This window comes from Mirounga angustirostris, unplaced genomic scaffold, assembly GCF_029215605.1.
Source record: "Mirounga angustirostris isolate CCGP_5_RB_7025 unplaced genomic scaffold, mMirAng1.0.hap1 SCAF_2, whole genome shotgun sequence".
In the NCBI taxonomy this organism is placed as follows: Eukaryota; Metazoa; Chordata; class Mammalia; order Carnivora; family Phocidae; genus Mirounga; species Mirounga angustirostris.
The window spans coordinates 28,472,495-28,492,682 of NW_026991710.1; the positions used below are offsets into that span (position 1 = coordinate 28,472,495).

The 20,188-nt window shown below is 37.4% G+C and overlaps 1 pseudogene; it reads right to left on the reverse strand.

Moving 5' to 3' along the window:
- Positions 1-6,186: 6,186 nt before the first annotated feature.
- LOC123848979 (acyl-coenzyme A diphosphatase NUDT19-like) lies at positions 6,187-12,086 on the reverse strand (annotated as a pseudogene).
- Positions 12,087-20,188: the final 8,102 nt, after the last annotated feature.

Consider the following 20,188-nt stretch of genomic DNA (forward strand, 5'->3'; position numbering starts at 1 on the left):
GAGAGAGCATGAGCAGAGGGATGGATGGTGGGAGAGGGAGAAGCAGGCTCCTCACTGAGCAGGGAGCTCATCGCAGGGCTGGATCCCAGGACCCTGAGCTCATGACCTGAGCTGAAGGCAGAACTTGACTGGCTGAGCCACCCAGGTGTCCTTAGATACCATTGTTCTTATAATGAAAATGAAAACAACCAATTGAAAATAATCCAATTTTCTATGTATTTTATCAACCTCTTCTCTCTTTATCCAATCTATATTTTTAGATTAATGATGCTTTAATATTTCTGTTTCATATAAAGTGTTTTATACATTAGTGTTTGTGTATATATAAATACAATACATGTAATAGGACATTAAAATGGAACATTTTCCAGCTGATGTTCAGTGACACACAAAGTAGCAAGAGCAGAGATAATAAGTGACACCAGATTTCCAAAAAACAGGACAGCCCATCCCAGTAGTATCTGCAAGTGTACAACATGACTACCACTTGTGAGACCCATAGCTAACTATACCTTCTTCCAAATCCAGCCCAATAAAGACTCTTAAGCAATCATGAAAGAGGCTGGACAATTAGAAAGTCTCTGGTGAGCTTCAGGTCCTACCAAGTCCTTATAGGGCAGGGGAGGGGAGGGGGAGCTTCCTCCTCCCAGCAAACCTGGTAGGGAGAATGCAGAGAGTTTGTGTATATTCACCAGAACGTGCAGAACACAGCATTTGGTATGTGGTTCAAACCTTGTCATTCCAAAGAATAAGAAACTGGCTTGATTGCCTTGAGATAGTGAAACAGAAAACATTGATTCAAAGGTAACTGTACTCAAAACAACCAAGGATTAAAGTTGCATGCTTCTCATTGATGTAGTGAACCTAGATTGTTTAATCAGCTTGTCATAAAAGTCACCTGAAAAGACAAAAAGACTTTGAAATATAGAGGAAGATGAATATAGTTGAATCTTGAAGAACTGAGCAAGCATCCTCCAGGGTGACATGCCAGGGGGTGCATAGGACGTCATTGCATGAGCAGAGAAACTTTCTCTGTTGACAGCACAAAACTGCTCCCCCCAGAATGAAACTGGCTCTACCATGGCTGCTCATTATAATATCCCTGCCTACCTCTGCAGACCACTGCTTAATTCACTTCACTGCTGTGTCCTGGTGGGGCTGGAGTCAGTTTCATGAGTGGGAGAAGACAAGACCAGGTGGGGGCGAGGGGGAAGAAGCTGACTTTGGACCCTGCCCTTGCAGGCTCCTCAACACTGAAGTAGTCAAGAAATATGGAATGAGAGAAGTTTTGAGTTTAGAGTTCTGAACTTCCAAGGTTGTGGACATTTTATTAACATGAGTCTGTGTTTGGACTTGGAAGTCATGTGAACATTTTCTAGTCTCCAAGGACTGTAAGACAAGCCAAGGAATATGCCTTAAATTTTATCCAAGGACAAAAAGGAACAGATCTCTTAAGTAGTTTGAACAGGATGCCGGAGAAATAAATCAAGTTGTTTTCTGTTGTAGCTAAGTCTCCACTGCACACATACAAATACACACACACCTATACACACAACACAAAGACCTATGCACATATCCGTGCTGGTGTTTGTTCCTCAATGTATACACAAATGTATTCCTAATGGGCAGTTAGAGCATATTATGTGCCAGCATTGCCCTAAGTACCTGGGCATTTTATGCATATTAATATATTTAGTCCCTCAAATATTATGAGGTATTTATACATCGTATTACTATTAGTCCCATTTTATAGATTAGAAAATTGAATGCCAAAGTAATTAAATCATTTGTAAAAATTCATGCACCTGGAGGCTGGGAGAGGCAGGATTAAGATGCAAGCATTCTGGCTTCAGAATTCATGTTCTTAACTACTGCATCATATAGTGCATTTTCTTGTTCAAATATTTATAAATATGCATGCATATAAATGTATGTCTATACATATATTTTCATTCTTGTTAATCCTTTAAAAAACAACAAAAAGAAAGAAAGAAAGAAAGAAGCAACAACAGAGGGAGAACGTATAGATTCAATGTCTGTATCAATCAATTGCACTGTCTGGACATTATCTGGATCCCAATTTAAACAAACTGTAAAAATTTATAAGATTCATAAGGAAAGGGGCGCCTGGGTGGTTCAGTCGGTTGGGCGGCTGCCTTTGGCTCGGGTCATGATCCCGGGGTCCTGGGATCGAGCCCCGCATCTGGCTCCTTGCTCAGCAGGCAGCCTGCTTCTCCCTCTGCCTCTGCCTGCCGCTCCCCCTGCTTGTGCTCTCTCTCTCACTATCTCTCTCTCTCTGTCAAATAAAAATAAATAAAATCTTAAAAAAAAAGATTCATAAGGAAATTCAATGATATTAAGGAGTTATTAGATTTTTCAAGGTATGATAATGGCACTTTGGATATGTTTTTAAAAGTTCTTTTCTTGGGATGCCTGGGTGGCTCAGTCAGTTAAGCATCTGCCTTTGGCTCAGGTCATGATCCCAGAGTCCTGAGATCCAGCCCCACATTGGGCTCCCTGCTCAGTGGAGATCCTGCTTCTCCCTCTGCCTGCCACTCCCCCTGCTTGTGTTCTCTCTCGCTAGCTCTGGCAAATAAATAAATAAAATATTTTTTTTAAGTCCTTCTCTTTTAGAGATATGAACTGAGTAATTATAGATGAAATAATATGGTGTCTGGGATTTGCTTTAAAATAACTCAAAGGGGACACTTAGATGAAATAAAATTGGTCATGTATTGATAATTGTTGAAGATGGATGATGGATACATCAGATTATTTGTGCTCTTACCTATTTTTCATGTTTGACTATTTCCATAAGAAAAAGCTAAAAAAAATCCTTTAAAAAATGGTTCAATTATTTTGGAGAAATACTTAATAGAGTTTTAGCAAGTCCACTTTTTATCTGAGACTATACTTTGAATCAGAAGTTTCCATATATTTTGCAAATAGGAAATAGAATTATTATTCTACTTTTAAGTTAAATTCTACTATGGACTTAAAATTCTACTATTTATGGGGGCCAGGGAGATAGGTAGACAGATCAGAAAACTTAAGTCTTAAAGCTGAAGTTTACTTGATAATACTTGCGTGATATTTCAGATCGACTTACATTTTCAAAATAAATGGAGGCTTTATGAAAATTCCTTTAGGTTTGTTTGCTCATTTTCTTTTGTAAGTAAAATGATTCAACTTAGATTGAATTTTATTTGATCTAAATTGCTGTAGATGAATTTCATACACATGGGAATATACTCCTTTCCTCTGCAATATTATATAAAAAAGAATGAGCATGCTTTTTATATGAGTATGCTGTAGTTGTAAACACTTCAGTGTTTACTGCCAAAATAACACTTCAGGATCTTCTCATTACCCTCTTGGGTGAGGTTATATGAGAAATTTGTGCTATTTAAACTAGCTTCGGAATGACATTCCTTCCTTACATAAACTTTGCTTTTTGGGTTTGATTACACTCTCCATTTTCCAATGTTATTATTATAATGAATGTATTATTATTTATCAAAATGGAGAAATACAGCTGGAAACATATTATAGTGTTTCAGGTAATGGACTTTGGAGCTAGATGACCTGAGTTTGAATTTTGGTTCAGTTTCTATCTTTGTGCCCTTGAACAAGTTACCTAACCTCCTTGTGCTCTAGTTTTTCCATGTGTACAACATAGATAATAATAGCAATAACTCATAGGGCTGTGATAAGCATTAAGTGAGTTGATATTTATAAGCTCTTAAAATAGCACCTAAAATGTAATAAGCAAGAAAAAAAACTTTGTTAAATAAAAGGTTTTTTTGTTAGTTAAGTTTGAACTGATGTAATTTTTCTTGCTTTTTTAATATAGGCTTCCTTTATAATTCATATTCTATATATCTCATAAAATTTATATTTAAATCTCAGACATTTCACTGAATCATTATTTTTTTAAGTTTAAAGGACATTAAAAAAGTATGTTGACCAACAAAATAAAACTAAACGACACCCTAAAAATGGAAATGTTCATATAGTCAGTCACTTATCAGGGCAGTCACACAGAAGAAAGACTAAAATACACTGTTTATGGATCATGCTATTTCTTTAGCATTTTGGTAGCACTGGGGAGGAACTTTGGTATGAAACCAAGAGGAAGAAGATAAAATGTGGTAGAAGTGAAGTACAGAGGAAAGAGGCCAGCAAGTAATTATGCATGAAAGCAGTAAAGCATAGCTACAGTACATTTATTCACAGACATGCACATATCCACACACACACATGCACGCGCACACACACACAGACATGCACACAATTAGTCATTACTCTTATATAACATTAACATCTGATCATAAGGCACAACTTATGTAATCAGAGAAATAAAATAGGAAAGAGAACTCTTAGCATATATTAGAAGCGGCCCACTCTCCCTCTTGTGTAAGGGACAAGCATACTCACTTATCCATGACTCCCATACCACTCATTCCCTCTGTATGTCACCAGGTAATAGGGATTTCCTACTGTTGGTTGATCCACATCCTGTATTGGCCTCAGTATCTCTCTCACTTCTCTGGCGGCACCAATCTCATACTCTCCCAATTTCTGAAGCTTTTTGAAACTCACTTTATATCAGATATACATGCTTTCTCTCCACTTACTGGCAATAATTGGTTAAATAAAGCAGTTTCTCAAAAACAACAGCAATTTTAATTGAATAAGTCTGAAAGTTTATAGAAAAAGATTTTCAATAATTATTGAAAATATTTGTGGGTAACCCCTTTTTTGGAGACATAGAGATGCAAAGTTGTGAACGAAATTCTTATCCTCCTTCTGGCTATGATCCGGAATTACAAAATATTCACAGTGAGTTTATGTGATGTAGTGACAGATGTAGAACACCTAAAAGCCAAGACAGCCAACCCAGCATGTCCTACAAGTCACTATATCATATTATAATTACAACAGAACACATACACACAGAGTTCTTATCAAATTGAGTAAATTGCTCTTATTTTAGTCATAAAAACCATTATCTTTCTGGTCAAATACAGACGTCATTATGTCTATATTATATTGGTGTGGATAAAAAGGCTATTTAAAAAGCAAAACTAAAAATATAAACATTGTGGGCTATAGGAAAGAGAGTATATGTGTATATATATATATGAATTGGGAGTTGGAGATTGATATTTGGATTTGGGGGTTGAAATTAATGGTTTCTAAAATACCTGAACATGAAGAAAGTTGATCATCAGGTTATTTTAAAAATTTCTTCTTATGTATAAATTCTGTTCCCTAATTAATAGTTTGTTAATTAAACAAATGTTGTTTCCTCAGTAAAATTCTTTATATTAAAAAAAATTTGTTGAAGCAAACAAAGAATTATCATTCTTTTATTCTTTGATTTCCACGGCTAAAATCTAATTTAATTCTTTTTTTTTTTTTTTTTTATTTGAGTGAGAGAGAATGAGAGATAGCACGAGAGGTAAGAGGGTCAGAGGGAAAAGCAGACTCCCTGCTGAGCAGGGAGCCCGATGTGGGACTCGATCCCAGGATTCCAGGATCATGACCTGAGCCGAAGGCAGTCTCTTAACGAACTGAGCCACCCAGGCGCCCAAAGCTAATTTAATTCTTAAAAGGGAAACTCTCACACACGTGCATGCACAAATACACACACACACCCCTTTCTTGTTTTAAGAAGTTGGTGAGTACACATATTTCGAAATAGATAACTTTAGTTTAAAAATCATTTTAGGTTTATATTTTATGTGTGTGGATATAGCTTTAAATAGTATGCTAGCTATTTTCTTTGGATATTTCATTTGGTATTAGAGAAATTACTCACAGATCCATCTCCAGAAGAAAGATAAACTCATGGAAATATACTCATATTATTGAATACTTCCTACCAATAAAAAGGAATGAACCATTGACACATGAAACAACACAGATGAAACCCAAAATCATGTTGAGTGAAAGAAACCAGATTAAAAACTCATCTATTATAGGGCGCCTGGGTGGCTCAGACGGTTAAGCGTCTGCCTTCGGCTCAGGTCATGATCCTAGGCTCCTGGGATCGGGTCCCGCATTGGGCTCCCTGCTCCTTGGGAGCCTGCTTCTCCCTCTGCTTCTCTCTCTCTCAGTCTCTCATAAATAAATAAATAAAATCTTAAAAAAAAAAAAAAAAAAACTAATCTATTAGAGAAGTTAAAATATGGCTACTTCTGGAAGAGGCTGAACATTTGACTAAAAAGAACATGAGGGAATGTTCTAACTTGATGAAAATTTTCTATATCCTGCTATCGTTACATAAGCATATTCAATTATCAAAACTCCAACTGAAGACGTAAGATACCTGCCAGTTATTGTACAAGTAAATATAAAAAAGATTGGAAGGAAATGTGACAACGTGGTTGTATGATCTATTATTACTAAGTTTTCATCTGTTTTTCTAACTTGGGTATTTTAATTTTTTTTTTTTTTTGATGTCTTAGCCATTTCCCATCTTTAATCAAAACAGTATTCTTCTTAAAAGAGAACATGAAAAAATTACCCATATTAAAAATATTGAGGGCGCCTGGGTGGCTCAGTCAGTTGGGTGACTGCCTTCGGCTCAGGTCATGATCCTGGAGTCCCAGGATCGAGTCCCGCATCGGGCTCCTTGCTCAGCGAGGAGTCTGCTTCTCCCTCTGACCCTCCCCACCTCATGCTTTCTCTCTCTCTCAAATAAATAAATAAAACTTTAAAAAATTTTTTTTGAAAATAAGCATCATTAATAAAGCGCCACTGAGTGATGACTAGTTCTACATATCTTTAATCTCTTTGCATTCATTAGTTACTGCTCCAGAGTAAAAATAATTATGGCTTCTGTGATGGCTTCATATTTCTTTAAAATAGGTTTCCCATTTGGTAAACCTAATAACTAAGGCCATTTGGTAGTAAACAGAATTGAAGGTTAATCATCAAGCTAAAGACATATAAGAAAATAATGACCCTGTCACTTGAAGGTCGGCTCAGTCTACTGCCCCCTGTGTAATCAGATACCCTTCACCTAATTCCAGCAGCAAATCTAAGGTGGTCATGGATCCATCTCCTAAGCACATCAAGGAAAGTGATCATATACCGGACATCTTATTTAAACTTCTGATAATAAAATAACACAGAGCTGGAAACCCTTGTGAAAGTTTTTTTCCTCAATCTGGGAACAACATCATTAGCACTTTATTGATACTTGTGGGATACTGTAAGGTTTGAAGAATGAAATAAGCAAGGAAGTGCTCCAATGCGCTTGAAATGTGAAAGACTGTTCTATAACTTCTGGGCAGGTCCTTCCGCTCCAAGCAAGTCTAGTCAACCTTCAGTATTCCACAGGACAACTCCAAGCAGTCAACTAAGTACAAATAAGCAGTACTCGGGCGCCTGGGTGGCTCAGTCGGTTGGGCGACTGCCTTCAGCTCGGGTCGTGATCCTGGAGTCCCGGGATCGAGTCCCGCATCGGGCTCCCTGCTCAGTGGGGAGTCTGCTTCTCCCTCTGACCCTCCCCCCTCTCATGAGCTTGCTCTCTCTCATTCTCTCTTTCTCAAATAAATAAATAAAATCTAAAAAAAAAAAAAAAGCAGTACTCTACAAATGGCTCTTATTACATAGGTCTTAGGATAAACCTGTTTATACTTCAAATGGATAGTTACGTGGGGATTATACACATGGTGGCTGTGTTACACTAGTCGGTGAAATGTCTTGCCTTCCTTCATGATTTCTTCAGTCTTTTTTTCAGAGGACATAACATTTTCTAAAAATTCTGAATCTCCTAAGTCCAGCTCATCGATCCTGGTAAAAGCTGGAGCATTGCATCAGCAGTTAAAAATGTGATCGGCAGCCATCTTTCCATTGCTTCCGATGCACGGTCCAAACAAAATTTGTGCAAGTCAGAGAGAGAGGCAAAGTTCCCCAGTCTTCTTATTTCATAGAATTGTGGAGGTGCAAACCAAATTTCCTTCCGTATGAAACTCTCAGTTGCCTCGGAGGGAGATGACCACTGGCAGCTCACCACCTCGGCCAAGTCGTGGTAGACTCGCGGCGGCTCGCTCAGGCAGCACAAGGAGAAGGCTGCATCGGAGCGGCGAGAGCCAGCCGCCCCAGTCGCGCAGCGCCCCGATGTGGGGCGTGCAGTCGAGGTGCGCGCACAGGCTCGGGCAGTGGCGCGGGTCGCCGGCTTGGCGGGCAGAGCGGCTCGAGGCTGCAGCCGGGTATTTTCTAAATTGTTACATGAAGAAGCATCAATATTTATACATTTATAGCTATACACGTATATGCACATACATATGCATACATATTTATAACTATACATTTGAAGCGCATATTTGGTTAGAGAAAGTAAGATTTTCAGTTTTTACTGCTAGGAAAAAAATATAAGCTCATTAGAAGACATGACTAGTGGGCGCCTGGGTGGCTCAGTTGGTTGGGCGACTGCCTTCGGCTCGGGTCATGATCCTGGAGTCCCGGGATCGAGTCCCGCATCGGGCTCCCTGCTCGGCGGGGAGTCTGCTTCGTCCTCTGACCCTATCCCCTCTCATGTGTTCTCTCTCTCTCTCTCAAGTAAATAAATAAAATCTTTAAAAAAAAAAAAAAAAAAAAAAAGAAGACATGACTAGAGAAAAGTGGAGGTATCTAATTACTTTCTGCCCTGAGCATTTAATTGTGTTGTTTTTTTGCTTGTTCAATTTTTGCAAAAGGCTTCCTTCTACCCCTCTAATCTAACACTTGAACCTCTATTCAACCCTCTCCTGTAGCTGGACTCAGGACCAGGTAACATGGCCTATTGTATAAATCAGTTACATTGTAGTTGTTAAAAATATTGAGAAAGAAAAAGAAAGAGGGATAGAGAGAGAGAGAGTAGAGAGATGGCGTGTACTGGAAACTATAAACAAATTATTTCAGAAGTTTGCTTTAAAAAAGTACAGACAACTAACAGTATTAAGAGAAGGATGCAACATCAAGAAGAGATTTTTGGGTGTATGTTTTATTTTATTTTTTATTTTTATTTTTTTAAAGATTTTATTTATTTATTTGAGACAGAGAGAATGAGAGAGACAGAGAGCACATGAGAGGGGGGAGGGTCAGAGGGAGAAGCAAACACCCTGCTGAGCAGGGAGCCCGATGCAGGACTCGATCCCGGGACTCCAGGATCATGACCTGAGACGAAGGCAGTCGCTTAACCAACTGAGCCACCCAGGCGCCCGGGGTGTATGTTTTATTTTTAATGAGAGTAACTGTATAAACAACTATATTGTTCACTAGGACTTTCTTAATGATAAGGATTGAATGAAAATGAAGGAATTTTCTAACTATGGAAAAATGTAGTAATTAGTAAAATAACTAATTTCAAAGAATTCTTAAAAAAAAAGAAAACTAATTCTGGATTATCAGTAAGAACCTGGCATTAAAAATCAAAAGAAAATATTTGAGAATAAGATCTAGACTGGACTAGAAAATACTATAATTTTTGTTTTGAGTAGTAAAGTGCATATGTATCTTTTCATACTTAGGTATATGAAGGATATATTCATCTTTTTGAAATTAATAATAGGTTTCCAATTTGTCAACTACTTACAAACTTTGCAAGGTCAAAATTCTGTTTTCCATTATAATACAATAGCAAGGAAGAAAATAGAATTGTTTTTCTTCCTTTAAAAACTTGTTAAATGTTTTATAGTAAAAATTACTTATTATGTGTTACTTATTATTTATGTATAACTAGACAAGGATCCAAAAAAACCAGACATAGGGAATCCAAAGATTACATGTATTACTTCAACCAGTTATTTACTCAAGCTATCCAACCAAATTATGGTTCTCAGATTCTCTTGGCCCCACCTGCATTTTGGTCCTTAGCCACTTGCTCATTGGAAAGTCCAGCCACCACATTCATCCCGCTTACTACATTTGTCCCGTCTCTAATAATCAGCTTTCTTAGCCTCCTCAAAGTTAAGGTTTTACCTTGCTTATGTCTTTATACCCACAGCACAAACCCGTGTCCACTGCAACCCAACCTATGAAGGCCAGAGTTTCATCCCCAACTTCTGGGCTCAGACCATATTGTGGGATGTGGGATCTTGATTCCCTAGCACCTACACGAAGGTACACATTCTAGAAGTGTGGAGGAGTTACTACTTCATGGGGTAAACTCTCTATAATAGGTAAAAGGAGATAAGAAGGAACTAGCAGATTAATCCCTCTAACCTCCTTCCCCTGAGATGTTCCTTCAAGGTAAAATAGCCAAATGGTAGTTCTGGAGGACATCCTGCCAGACCAAGTAACCAGCTGTGCTTTCTTTGGAAACTAAGTCCAGCTCCTTAAATGACTTCCCTGCTTTCTTGTTTCCTTGCTATTGCATCACACAATAATGCTTAAGTGTGGCAAGCTTTGACTCAGCTTTTGTTTTCTAAGAAACTGTGACTAAGATATGGAGAAACAATAAACCCATACTACAAAGAGATGCTATTAAGTCCCTGTACTGACAACTATTATGAAATAAACTTGTTTGGGGAGGAATCTCTGTATGTAGTAGAAGAGATTAAGCACATAGGGATAAAATACTGGCTCAGGTTTGGTTTTCTCTTTGAGTTGTGAAGAAGCTTAAGCTTCTATAACCATAGTAATGCAGCAATTTTGTGATTTGCTATTAAAATTATATGCATCTGACATCATATCACACATGTGATAATGTACTGTTAGGTACTGTATTTACTTGTGAAAATGGCTAAGTAAAAGTTATTCTCAAAAGAACTCATAATTTTTGTCAAAGTTATGTAATTAAGCCTAATTAATGATCTGAAGAAAGCATTAATTAAGATACGATTGGTATTTGTTATACCAATATTTAAAATAAAATTTTTACATAGAATAATGTACAACATCAGGAGATGTAAATTGTATTTGCAGTTCTCTTCTTAGCTTAACTAGTAAATAACAAGACTGTGAAGAAGTCACCTAACTTCTCTGGTTCTCAGTTTTCTCATTAATTAATAAAGTTAATGAGTTGAACTATACACACTGATAGGCCTCTTTCACTTGTAACATTGTGATAAACAAGATTAATTAAGATGCATTATTTGGGGCAGTATAATAGAGGACAGAGATGATTGTCAAAGATCAGAAAGCTTTTCCTATCTCAATGTAGCTGCCTGCTATGAAAGCAATGATTGCATTCAGAAATACTTTAAAGAATGCTTTATAAAATCAGTGGGGTCAATGATTATTATGCTCATTCTGGGTAATTTTTTTTTTTAAGATTTTATTTATTTATTTGAGAGAGAGAATGAGAGACAGAGAGCATGAGAGGGAGGAGGGTCAGAGGGAGAAGCAGACTCCCTGCCGAGCAGGGAGCCCGATGCGGGACTCAATCCTGGGACTCCAGGATCATGACCTGAGCCAAAGGCAGTCGCTCAACCAACTGAGCCACCCAGGCGCCCAACTCATTCTGGGTAATTAAAGCTATGCTGTGCCAAGAGGAATAAAAATAAAAAGTGAGATATAGTCATCAAGTCATGCAACAAATATTTGTTGACTATTTACTGAGATAACTTTTATATTTGATACTGATAATATAGTAGTTTATTTTTTTTTAAGATTTCATTTATTTATTTGACAGAGAGAGACACAGCGAGAGAGGGAACACAAGCAGGGGAAGTGGGAGAGGGAGAAGCAGACTTCCCGCTGCGCAGGGAGCCTGATGCGGGGCTCGATTCCAGGACCCTGGGATCATGACCTGAGCCGAAGGCAGACACTTAATGACTGAGCCACCCAGGCGCCCCAATATATTCAGTTTACAAGAGAGAAAGAGGTGTCCTAATCTCAAGCCACTCATACATAAACAACTCAAAATGGTAGCAAATACCCTTGAGAATTATTAGTTGTTTAAGGAACAAGAGAGCTAGAATTGCTCAGGCTACACGTGGAATTTGTGGTTCTGTAAACTCTTACAGAAAGGTTGAAAAGTCAAGCTGTGGAAAAGGCAGTTTGGATTTCAGGAGCAACTGTAAGTAGGCTTTCTCATTCTGTTCATCATCTCTTCTACACACTGTATTTTGGCATCGTTCTAACAGCATCTGGTTTACTCCACAAGGGAAGAAACATGACCAATGGGGACTGTTGAATTCCACATCTTACTGTTAAAGCCACTGATGAGAGACTGATAAGCAGCATCCTTTTGTCTTTTGCCCTAGTTCAGAGAGCTTGGATAAAGAGAGAGTGTCTCGGCTTGACTCAATTCTACACCCAAGACTAATCAAACTCAATCACAGATTCATAGATTTGTTCCAGGGCTGGGTCTCTGGCCAATCAGAATGGATGCAGATGGCACTGGAGAAGTGCCTAGAGAAGGTCTGCCTTACCACAATTTTACTCTCTAGTTCCTTGCTCATGGTGTGGTCCAGGGGATCTATGAGAAGAGTTATATAAGCCAGGAACTAAGTAGAGAATTGTGGGAGCACTGAATTTCAACACTGCATTCCAAAAAAAAAAAAAAAATGATCATACTGTTTTAGAAATTGGTATTGTAAAATAGTATTCCTGGGATAGAAAGTAATAGACTGGGGGAATATATTTTATTTGGGACCTAATAGCAAGTATCAAATATACACAAGTGAGTATTGGGTTTGCTAGCATTTCCACTTTCTTACATAAGAGATTTGTTTATTTTTTTTTTATTTTTATTTATTTATTTTTATTTTTTTTGAGATTTGTTTATTTTTAATAGTCACTAGGTGGCTATTCTGGAGCCAAAAGTCACAGTATCCGATTATTAGTGTAATTTTATGATCTATTAAATTTGCTGTTCATAATGGAAAGATAGCATTATCTGGGGAAATTAGCTATATGAGCTTGTTTCTTTTTTTTTTTTTCAAATATATCTGTTTTTGTAAGGTTGACTGACTATACAACCCAGAAGCAGATAACTTAGTGTTCTTTAAAAGTTATTTGACTAATAGTCAAATTATGAAAAGCTTCCTACATTTTATCTTAAATTCTTCACTTCATGGCATTTCAACAGCTTGTTTTTGATCAAAAGGAGTACTGTAGTGTTGTTATAGAAAATGTTTGTCTCATTAAAATTTACCCTACTGCAAGTTCAGAGGATTGTAAGTGTATGTATAATTTTATTTCCACTGGGTGATTTTTATAATGTGTATGAGCTATTCTCTCTAATGGAAAGTGCAATAGTAAGGTACTTTAAATAGGCATTAATCCTCACAATACATTTGCAAGTTAGGTAAGCAACATGAAGCGTAGAGCTATAATAGGTATTACACACATTCATCCACCTTCACAGCCTGCAAAACTAGAAATCACATATAACAACAAAAAAAAGACATTTGCAAAAGGAATAGCAGGAATACTTGTGGTATATTTCCTTTCTGGTTGTCATAGACAGATGAAGCAAAAAGGGAACACAAAACTGCATTTTTTTTTTTTTTAGAAAAAGACACGATAAATTAAAATAACACAAAGCAATGCCAGATAATTGTCATGTAAAAGAAGAAATAAAGTCTTAGACTAGTTATCCAGATAAGGACACATAGATAGTAACACTATAAAAAATACTTCCTCCAATCCCTTTGCTATAAAGCCTTTCTTCTGTACCTTAATTGACATGAGAACTTATTCTTACCAATTGAATCAATGGAGATAGAGTATTAATTTATTTGGGTGGAAGTTTGAAAACTAACCAAAGCAAAAAAAAAAAAAAAAAAACCAAAACAAAACACAAACCAAAGCAACAACAACAACAAAATGTCTTTTAGGTTGTCAACACTTCCATGATACAGAAATTCCATGGAATTTCCTAAAAATGATATTATCTTAATGAATAATTTCTTTTGTCTATCTTGGACACAGAACAAATACTATAAGCCACAGAGTAGATGTTTGGAATCAATTAGAACATAATCTGTTTAAGCATATATGGAATATAGATAGGCACACATCAATACTTAAATAATGAAAATAGAAATTCGGTAAATTAGGCTGTATTTACACTAGCCAATTCACCAGGTTAAAAAATAACTTCGTGGTTTCAAGATATCTTCCCTTCTCAGTCGGATTGAGCATTTGCCAATATGCTTGATTGGACAAAAATGAGTCAGTAAGCCACTAAATTAATCTATACTTACTTCCCATGTGATTTTAGTTGATATGTCTGTTAATGCCTGCCCTTAAAAGTAACCTTCAGTTGTTTAATGATATACTGTAAACAATATTAACTATTATTATTTAAAGTGATTGTGCATTTACATCATTTTTTATTAGCCCGTACATGAAATTTTGGAGTCATTCTCACATTTTTTCCCATACTTCTTTACATAAAATAAGGAACATACTTTTTGAATATTTTCCCTGTAATTTTTCCATTATTAGAATAAAACGGATATGTGCTTAGATAGACAGTATGAAAATTGTAAGTCCAAAAAAAAACAAAAAACAAAAACACTTCACTATCTGCACCTTGCCTTGGTATACTGCTGCTGATTCAACAAAACTTTAGTTTCAAAGACAAACTTTAAATTACTATCAAATTTTTCAGACAGAAAATAAGACCTTTAACATGTCATTCTTTGGGGCGCCTGGGTGGCTCAGTTGGTTGAGCGACTGCCTTCGGCTCAGGTCATGATCCTGGAGTCCCGGGATCGAGTCCCGCATCGGGCTCCCTGCTCGGCAGGGAGTCTGCTTCTCCCTCTGACCCTCCTCCCTCTCATGCTCTCTGTCTCTCATTCTCTCTCTCGCAAATAAATAAATAAAATCTTAAAAAAAAAAATAAAAAAATAAAAAAATAAAATGTCATTCTTTTATAGTGAGTATTTAAAACTTTATGTCTATATCAGAATATTAACTAAAATGTTGTAATATATACATATACATCAGAGGAAATTATTATCAGAAGGGAAAAGCTTCTAGAAACAGAAGTTGAATAATAAAGATAAAAGAGTCACAATATCCCTAAAAATTTATGTCTGTTGACAGATATGTAATTGTTCACTTGATGTCAACTTTCCTCCTACAATTTTTCTGTTTATTTTTTAATATTGTAGAATTTTAAAACCTCATCAAAATATTCCTAAAATCATCAATTTCCTCAATAGAAGACTAAAGCATATTCAAAATTTGCATAATAAAATACCACACAACTTTTAACACCATCAGTATGAAATCTATTTTATAGCTATAATCATACGGGTTTGGTATGGTCAATTTGGGAACTGTTTACAATAAAGATACTGTTGCTTTTGTTTGTCCCTCAAACATCTTATAAAACATTAATATAATTGTCTATATTTAGTGCAAATTCAGTTTTGGAACAGTATGGTATATTGTGACATGCAGAGACTGTTGATTTGACTTAACTCTATGAACCCTAACTCTGTGTACTCTGTTTCTCGGCTGGATGCAAAAGCAAAGTGGTCGTGCTATCTGAGGAATACCTGAGGAAGGCCAATCAAGCTTCAAGTGCACTGCTGAATTCAGCCCTCAAGTGCCAGAGAATCTAACCAGAGCCTGATGGATGGGATCATGTCAAGTGGTGAGACTGCTGAGTGTTTGGATAGCCAGAGGCCCAAACTCACTTCTCCAAGGGGACTTTAAGCTCAAGCAACAGAGCTACTTTGATGTTTGTCTTTTTCTGAGAAAAGAAAAAGCTCAGTGCATTTGAAAACACACCCTGTGAGTTTGCAGAATGGTTAGGCTAGGCAAACCGAGGTGGCTGATCAAAACTCTTTTAAATGTGGATTACAAAGCTACCAACTGAAGGCCTGGGGGATGGAGGGTGAAATGTAATCAGATTCAGTGCTAAAGAGGAGCTCTGCCAATAAGCCAGCTTTTGTTAGCTTGACATTATTAATTAAACAAACAAACAAATAAAACAATGTCTGGTGAGATCGAGGATATCTAAAATTAACATGATGGAACACAAATCGGAAAAAGATAACACCTAACAACATATTGTGAAAAAGATGTTGTGAGATATCATTTACTGAGATTTGCACAGAGTAGGGAAATAAATAAGAATATGCCAATTTTTTTCTGTGAGGACAAAGAATTATGTGCAAAACTATGGAGAATTCTGGATGATATATTCATGTGGAGCTTTATTCATACTTAAATGCTCTAGGAACTCTTTTTTTTTTTTTTTTCCCCTTTCCTATCCAAATTTGGCTATCTGTTCTCCCAACATCCCTTGAGAGACCCTATCTCTGAATCTTAACACCCACTACTCCTCTTTCCATTAAAACCAAATATTTTCTGTCAGTTTACTCAAAGTCTATTCCTTAAGGTTTATTTCAAAATTGTCATTTACATTAAGCCAACTCCAACCACTCCAGTCAGCAGAAGTCCACCTCTTTGAAAATTTTAGTTGTTACTCTGTGCCCTCTCTCTGGAACATTTCCTCTTATTCTCCTTTGAATTGTGAGTTATCTCTGTATGTGTGAGTTCTGTTTTGGACATGTTTGCTTAAAGTGTTTGCATACCGTCCAGGTGACCATGTCAGATGATAACCTCGCATGTAAGAATGAAACTCCAGAGGATGTTTAGAGTCAGAAAAGCAGTCTGTGGCTCAAATTGAAGTCCTAATGAAAATTGAGTGGATTAGATGGATTGCAAGAAAATAAATTCAGAGAAAGGCAGCAGAAAGCTCACATTCACTGTCCTTCAAATGTAGTTTCCCCGGGATGGTAAGAATCCGTATAAGATTGCAGGAAGTCTGGGCCATGAAGGGTATCGGATATCTTGCCTCAGGGACCAGAGCTCTTGGCCATTAGCCACGTGGAAATTCTGCCTTCCTTGGGGGTACGGGGGGTGGGTAGTGGGGCAAACAGAACTTGATAAACTCCCTTGGGAGAGCACAGCACTGGATCTGTTTCATCCTCAAGAGATACTTCAAGTTTCAACAAGAGCATAAGCTAGGCTTTAATCTTATTATCTGAGAATTGTTACATATTTGTTACTTCATAATACCTGTCAGAGAATTGAAGAAATAGGCCTCCAGTTCCCAAATGAGAAAAATAAACAAGATTTTGTCCATGGAACTTGCATAGAGGGGTTTCTATTTTTTTTTTTTTTTTACAGCACTTACTACTTTATTTTTTTAATTAACATATAATTTATTACTTGTTTCAGGGGTACAGGTCTGTGATTCACCAGTCTTACACAATTCACAGTGCTCACCATAGTACATACCCTCCCCAGCGTCCATCACCCAGCCACCCCATCCCTCCCACCCCCCTCCCCTCTCTTTTTTTTTTCCTTTGTTACCCTTACTCAAAGCAGGGTGGAGATGGGAAAGGCATTTAATTCTGCAGTTTCACTTAGAATTTTGAAACAATTCAAGGACAGGAACTTAGCTAGCAACAGCTGTGAAACCAACACAGGCCGTATGTGTTTATGAATATTATCTGAAGTAGAAAATAATAATAAAGAGGGTTTAAAAATGATTCTGACAACCGTCTTTCTCACAAAGCTTAAACTTCTCATTTGTTCCCAACGAAGAGGGGCACATAAATGCATATTGATGAATTTAGAGTCTGGCCAATAATGAGATATCTCCCTGGTTAAACATTTGCCTGAAACACCCCCTCACCTAATAAGCAAAATGGACAGGCATACCAGGTCCTGTAGTTTGTCCTGACAGAGTGTAGAAGAAGGCCGGGCAAAATGTGCAGAATAAGAATAAATCTATCCATTTTCTACATTCTGACTATTTGCCTGACATTTTACTTGCATAATCTATAATGCTCATAACTACCCAGTGAAGTCAATAGTATCCTGGATTTATGGACAAGAAGACCACATGTCCAGAGGTTAATTAAGTTGGTGGAGGTCACATACTGAGTAATTAGCAGGACTTGAATTTGAACCCAGGTGAAGAAAGAGATTTCATCGCGCTCTAAACCTGTCCTGCTAGAGCTTTGAAACATCCAGAATGCTGACCCTGTAAAATCCTTTGATCCGGCCTCAGAGAAATCTTCGTAAAACTGGCTCCGGTATTTTCATGGTTATTTAGAATGGTGGAACAAGCAGGTACTTAACTAGATATTGCAGAAAACATGGAGGCATCAGAAAGATGCTAAAACCAAAAGTAAAGTTTTTCGGGTAAATTACTGAGCTGGGAATGAGGCAGAGCAGCAGTGATAACAAGCGGTGCATTGAGGATGTGGGGGAAAAGCAAGGCTGCTCCTGCTGAGGCCAGGAGGCTTCAGAACCTCTCCCTAGCACTGCCATCTCCGAGCACCTCGTCTTGGCTTCCTGCGGTCCTCTCATGTAGCATATTTCCTAAATTATTAGTAACTGCGTTTCTTTTCTGTGGTTGCTGCAACAAATTATCACATGTTCGTTCCTTAAAACAAAAGAAATGTATTCTCTTACAGCTCTGGAGGCCGGAAGTCAGAATCAGTACCACCACAGTGGCCCAAATCAAGGCGTTGGCAAGGTCACAGTCCCTCCAGGGACTCCACGGGAGAATCTGTTGCTTGCCTCGTCCAGCTTATGGTGGCGGCATCACTTTGATCTCTGCTTCTGTGTTCCTACCACCTTCCCTTCTGTGTGTGTCTTTTTTTGTGTCTCCCTTTTAAGGATAGATTTGATGGCATGTAAGACTCACTGGGATAATCGAGGATAAGCTCCTTTTTACAAGATCCTTAACTTAATTACATCTTTTGCCATAGAAGTTAATCTTCACAGGTTCAGAGATGAGGACACAGACATCTCTTTTAGGAGGACATCATTCAGTCCACTAGAGGAACCAAACGGCAGATGGACACTTGGTCAGTTGGATTTGAATAATATATGATTCACTCTCTCTTTTTGGCACCTACTGTATTCTTTTGACTAAAAAATATGATAGTCATACAGGACTAGTGGACAGATATTTGAAACAAAATATTATAGTTTAGGTATCATTCACCAGGAAATAGAGGTTAGAGGTGGGACGAACACAAGGCTCCTTCAAATTACAGTTCTCTTCCTTGGAGACCCAACCCTTCTAGAGGATAGGGAACTTGTGGTCAAGTATATTTTCGTGTGTGTGCGTTATCCATCAAGAATAGATATTTACAGGGGCGCCTGGGTGGCTCAGTTGGTTAAACGACTGCCTTCGGCTCAGGTCATGATCCTGGAGTCCCGGGATCGAGTCCCGCATCGGGCTCCCTGCTCGGCAGGGAGTCTGCTTCTCCCTCTGGCCCTCTCCACTCTCATGTGCTCTCTCTCAAATAAATAAATAAAATCTTAAAAAAAAAAAAAAAGAATAGATATTTACATATAATGGTTTGTTAAATGAGTCTCAAAAGTAAGCACTTCACATAGTTTGGGTACAAAATAGCAGGTTCAGTCAAATGAGCAAATGTATTATATGCATCATGGAATGAGAATATTTTCAGAAACCATAAAAAAAAAATCAAATTTAAAAGGTTTGACAATCTACTTTCTTCCCCCAGAGGGAGGGTTTTTAAGTTTATAGACAATTCATAATAATATTCTTTCCTGCATCCATCAGGAATTCCAAAAAACCATTTCGCTAACACACATTTTTATAAAATAGCTATAAACTTTTTAAGTCATTGCTACTCCTTTTGTTTTTGCCTGAATTTCAGCAGGTAATTTGGCACAGATCTATCAACAATGAGCAAAGATGGTGACAAGGGGATATGTGCAGTAGCACAGTGGACTCCCCAGAGCTTTGTTACTGGGAAAACATAGCTTGTTGGAGACAGAAACAGAAGAAAGGGAAGTCCACAACTCCAAGGGTAGAGTAATGATTACAGCTGCAGGAGTTTACAGAGGGAAATTAGGTAGATAGCGTCAACAGTGCTAAGCTGGTAGAATAGTTTATAAACATGAATTCAGACCCAACTCAGAATCAAAGTGGAAAGACTGATTGGAATGAGAGCAGCACAATTCTGATGTCCCCACGGTAAACACAGGCAAGGGTTCACAGGAATTTCGCTGTTCCTAGTATTTTGATTAATATACCTTTCAGTCTTTTGAAGTGTTACAAAAGACACTTCAAAATGCAAATTGTTATTATGTTTTTAGAATCCCAGGAGGAATATTATAAATATTATCCAACCTTACATAGTAAGAGGAATAAAAATGAGTCCTGTTTAAGCTTTAAAGGAGATTAAAAAAAAGAAAAAAGAAAAAAAGAAAAGCTTTAAAGACAAAC